The sequence below is a fragment of the Pinus tabuliformis genome, chromosome 1_1 (assembly GCF_031772625.1).
Source record: "Pinus tabuliformis cultivar Carrire ecotype Pingquan chromosome 1_1, CPIR1, whole genome shotgun sequence".
In the NCBI taxonomy this organism is placed as follows: Eukaryota; Viridiplantae; Streptophyta; class Pinopsida; order Pinales; family Pinaceae; genus Pinus; species Pinus tabuliformis.
Window position 1 is genome coordinate 83,725,934 of NC_142297.1, and position 6,000 is coordinate 83,731,933.

Genomic DNA, 6,000 nt, shown 5'->3' on the forward strand with positions numbered 1-6,000 from the left:
CTCCCCTCTCTCCCTCATCTCTCTCTCTCTCTCTCTCTCTCTCACCCTGCCTACACCCCTTTCCTCTCTATCTTATTATTTGTCTCTTCATCTCTCCACCCTATAGAATTATCTTGTAGATTCACAATCTAATGCAATTTTCTAAAGCAAGAGACAAGAATCTACTTCTACTCTTTACATCGGAAGCCCATAAAGATCGAGAAAAACAATAATTGATAAGAGGAAGAACATCAATGACACATAACACAATAAATATCTGGGTAAAACCACAGCTCAAAACCCCACTATCTGTATTTCATTAATCAGAAATCCAAGATGATAATACTATGTTTGTTCTCACAAGAACAATCCCAGCACTTAGTAAAATCAATCTCTAACTCACAAGAAAACTCTTGGCCTAAACTTAGCCAACTCTCCAGCTCTCCAAGCCCCTATTTCCTTTCACCCTTAGTCAAAGAATTTGGATGAGTACAATATGCTCTGCTCAACCTTCAGTTTAACCTACACAAGTATTTCCTATCCTCTGCCTGATGACTTCCTTTGGCCAATACTTAGCCAAATTTCCAAGCCTCGAAGCTTCTAATTCTTTACACCATTCCTAAGAGAATTAGCTTGTATTTAAATGGAAAGTCCTCATCCATAATTGCACAATCCTTTCTAGGTTTAGTTCCTAATTACATGCACCATCTATACTACTCAAAAAATTATACAACAAATAGTACATTGTCCCTTCACTCTAGTCTCAACAGGATCTTTCTTAGAATCAAAATGCATGAGTTTCTAATGAGGGAATATTCAATTAACTGGAGTAGCACTAGTTAAGTGCACTAATGCACTAACTGACTGTTAACTCACTATTAGTTCCTCAAACAGTTTGGAACTAATTTAACTCAACTTAACTCAGTAAACTGAGTTAACTAATTACAAATCATACTTACCTCATCTTGGACCCCTATAATATAGGGAGAAAATATACTAGACTTCAGAAAGAATTCCAACTCAAAATTCCTAAGTTAACTAAGTCAACTCACTCTAGTTGACTATTACAAGTTGTTATGAGAATAAAATTCGATTTTAATTCTAAGTTTAATTCAAGGACAACTTAAGCTAGAATTTATGGATTCTATTTTTATCATTTCTCGTTGCTATTTTCAACACACCCCACTCTCTATCTCTCTCTCTCTCTCCCCTCTCTTTTTATCACTCTCCGTCCCCTCTCTCTCTCCCTCCTCCTTCCCTCACTAAGTCTGTAGTTCATAACAACTCCCTCACCACTCTCTCTCTCTCTCTCTCTCTCTCTCCTCAGTGCTCTTCCTCCCTCTTCCTCTCTCTTCCTATCGCTCTCCATCCTTTCTCTATCTCCCCTACCCTCCCCCCTCCCCCTTCCTTTATTCATTATCCCTCCCTCCTTCCCTTAGTCTGTAATTCACAATATCACCCTCCCACCCTCTCTCTTGTTCCCCCCTCTCCCCCTCACACCACTTTCCTCCCTATCTTCTTGTTTGTCTCTCTCTCTCTCTCTCTCTCTCTCTCTCTCTCTCCATATTTACCTATTTCTCACCCCCATCTCTTTTTATCACTCTCCATCCTCTCTCTCTCTCCCTCCTCAATCCCGCTCCCTCTATTTATCTATCCCTCCCTCCCTCACTTATTTCTTACTTCATAACAACCCCCGCTAACCACTATCTCTCTCTCTCTCTCTACCCTCCATTGCTCTCCCTCCATCTTCCTCTCTATTGCTATCACTCTCCACCCTTTCTCTATCTCCCCCTTCGTCTATTTCGTTATCCCTCCCTCCTTCCCTTAGTCTGTAAATCACAACAACCCCCCTATAAATCTCTCTCTCTTTCTCTCTCTCCCCCCCCCATATTTGTTTTTAAGTGCACATTATGTCCTTCTCTCTCTCTATCTCCCTCTTCACTCTCTCTCTCTTTCCATATCTATCTCGCTCTCTCACACTTCTCCTTCCTCTTCCTCTCACCATCCATACTCTTTTCTCATTCCTTCCTCCCTCCCCCTTCCATTATTTCTCTATCCCTCCCCCCCTCACTTAGTGTGTTCTTCACAACAACCTCCATCAGTCTCTCTCTCTCTCTCTCTCTCTCTCTCTCTCTCTCTCTCTCTTATTTGTCCTCCTCTATTTCTCCCTCTCTCTCATTCTCTTCTCCCTCATGTCATTTCACTATCTCCCACCCTTCCTCTATCTTCCCTCTCCACTCTCTCCCCCCTTACTCACTCACACAATCTCTCTCTCTCTCTCTCTCTCTCTCTCTCTCTCTCTCACACACACACACACACACACACACACACACACACACACACACACACTCACATACACACATTCACAACACCCCCCTCCAAATTTGGCTCTCTCTTCCTTCCCATGTCAACCACAAATATCTTCATCCCACTCCCTTCCTGACCATCTACCCTTATCTCTCTCACCTTTTGACTTTCACACACTCTCCACCCTCATCAACTCATTCTTTTTCACGTCTCCCTTTCTCTCCCTCCTTGACCCCTTTATCCCCCCCTTTCTCACCCTCCCCACCCCCATAAACCCATCACATCCAATTCCCACTAACTCATTCTTCCCCACACCCCACTCTCTCTCTATATTTCTCCTTCTTTCTCTCCTTTCGCCCCTTTATCCCTCCCTCTCTCACCCTCCCCACCCTACGAAAGCCACCTCATCGATTTCCCATGTATTAAAGTCACTAGCTACATGAATGTGTGCAAGCTTCTAGTGCTAGAAGTGTGCATACATTGTTGACACCAAGAACACACATGCATTATTAATGCACATATCTTTTGGAATTTAAATATTTCTGATTAGGAATCCTACATGCATGACAACTTGTTTAATTCAGATATGGGTTCATGATCATGAATCTAGTGGTTTAGGCTGGAAAAACATACAAACATCTATTTTTGAAATATACCCATATAGAGTTTACTATCTATCTATCTATCCCTCATTTATTTTTTAAATTAATAGGTAAAAATATTAAAATACATCCCTCATGTATCTCTCCCATAACTAAGGGCCTTGACTATTTGGAAAAAAATTATATGGTGCACTAGAAGACTTTAAGACCTATAATGTAAAAAGGGAAGGAATGTTTGATAATTGCAACACCTTTTTAAGTTGTACCAACAGAAGGCCTTATAATTTCACAGATATAATGACTTCTTTAAATTAGAAATATATTATATTAAGAGTGCAAATTTAATTGTGCAAAAGAATAATATGTTTTCTACAACTCCACAAGATTCCATCATTTAGATACTCAGCCGCTATAGAAATGGAAACATGTGCATTGTATTTTGCTTGAAATAATATACTAGTTTTGAAAACTCAAATTTCACATAATTCCTATAAATAAAAATCATATACCTGAAAAGCCAATTCATAATGAATTTGAATATATATATATATATATATATATATATATATATCAAATTCATTAGATTAGCATCTCTAATTATCTTTCCAAATTAACATGTTATTTTTCTAATTTTATATTACCACATATCGTGAGACCATCATTAACTTGCACCAACTCTATTATTAATTTCATGTCTACTATGAGTAAATCACTATGGGGGGGCTCAAGAAGACTTAATGGCTCGACATGGAGCTCCATTCAAATACACAATGAAGGACTACTAGGACAAGCTCTGCCTCTACTCTGCAACAAGCAACCATGGTCGATCGCTATCAGCTCTAGAGAGGGGAGAAGTCAAGCAGTTGACGACGAAAGTGACAAAAATTGGCCAAGCAGCTAGAAGGACACATCGCAGTAGAGACGTGGCCTGATCAAGGGCATTCACAGTAACAATAGGGGGATATTTCCTCCATCATGTTCCGTTTTCTTTTTCTTTTCATTATTATGTAATTTCTGTTTTTCCAAGAATGAAATAAAATCCAATTGTAATCATTTTGGGCAGCAGGCCTTGCACGTCGAGACAGCTAGTCTAGTAGATAGCTGGCCCTTGGTTGAGATATTTTGTAATTATTGATTCAAATCCCCCCTTATTTGTATAAATAAGGGGGAGAAACAATTAATCTTGGTTCAGGAATTCTGCACCCGCAGTGGTCAAATTTTGTGATTCCATTTTTGGTCCTAAGTTGCTTGTTCATGAGGGACTTGAGCAATATACTGATGAATGCGATGGACTAGTATTTGGGCCCATTTTAAATATTAATGGAACTATTTGGTGATACCAAGAAGATCAATGTGCAGTATGTTTTCCCTCTGTAATCTCATTTCATAAGTGTTTTTATTTCTATGAAATAGTGTAATGAAGTTGTTGGTTTCCTTGTGATTTGTGGATTTATCTAGGCTACTAAATAAGCGAACAATCCCTGTGTACAAGACAAATTTACTTCAGTTATTTTTTAACCTATAGTACCTGTGTGAGCCTAGATTTACTCATGCTATTTGGCGATAAAGATACCCATCATATATCATGAATAAAACTTTAGTTGGCGCTCCATTGCAAGTTCTCCCTTGTTCATGATTGTATATCTATTACCAAGTAGCAATAGTACTTTTGTTAGTTACATATTTACTTAGGTACCTGTAATAGGCACATATTTGCTTCAGCTTTTGGATACAGATGCACCCATGAGTATATGGCCTAAAACCTTCTTTTCCACCCGACTGTTTCTACCATTCCACCTCTTTAATCTTCCATACCTTTGTCGGGACATTTTTTCTTAGGATTATGTTACAACCTTATGCATCGAATCCCCTCCTTTCTTTCCTCCTCTTCACTTTACTACAACTTCAATATAAAGCTTCATGTTGTGTTTCGGCCACCAGAACTAGACATTTCTCTTTGAGGTTGGCCAAGTTTATCCCTTGAGCATTCGGATCCTTGTGTTGGCTTGAGTATACCTTCATGAAGGTCAATTGAACCAAGCCCCGTTTTATCCTTTTAAAACTTGTGACAATTGGAGTTCTGCAGAAACCCCCTCGCATATAATATTCCATGCACTCCTCTATTTAAGATGTCCTAGTCACTGGTCTACAATCAACCCAAAGGTTGTCTCTAGGAATATTTCTGTGTCCCCTAAAGCACTCGTGCTGCAGGTGTCGTTAAAAGTGACAACATATATCATAAGGAGAAAACAAAATGAACATAACACACAAAGGACTTATTAAATCTTGAAACATGGTTTGAAATTGCATGAATCACTCACAATAAAATTTTGAAACCTAAAATCAAATGTTGTTGACCCTGAAATGCCATGACATTTATCTATATGAGATATGAGTAAAGAGATCTTATGGGACATATAAGATGACTAACATAACAAAGCTATTGAATGTCATTAATAAAAACTCAAAAGTAGATTAATTAATATGGTTTATGTTATGGTTTACATAATCTAGTATATACTATTGGATCTAAAGATAAAGTATACATTTTATGTTATATACCTTACCATTTCTTTGGATCATGTGATATACATGAACCTTTTAAAAATTAAAAAAACTAAACTTATAATAAATGACCATTGTGGGTCTATTAACATCATGTTATAGGATTATGTTATGATTTCCTCCTTCATTATTACATTCTCAGAGAGCATTGAGGCTTGAACATGTGTAAGTACTAAAGGAAAATTGAAATAATAATTTTGGTTGGTGTTTTTTTTTTACCCTGCTCCAATGTGGCTCATATTCCAATGCATTAGCACATTGATAGGTATGGGGCACACTGTTAACATGTTTTCTTTTATAATATATCTTAATATGCCTTATTGCATATGTTCGTGTTATGCAACAATGTATAGCTATGTTTAGTACACTTCAAAAGCAATTTTTTAATTAAAATAATTTAATCGGACCTTGATGCAATGGCCTATTTAGAGCACACTAGATGAATACCATGTTTAGTTCACATTACAAAACAATCCTTTTAAAACTTATTATACTACACATTATATCACTTGAATCAATGTAGCTACTTTATTTAGTGCATTAACAT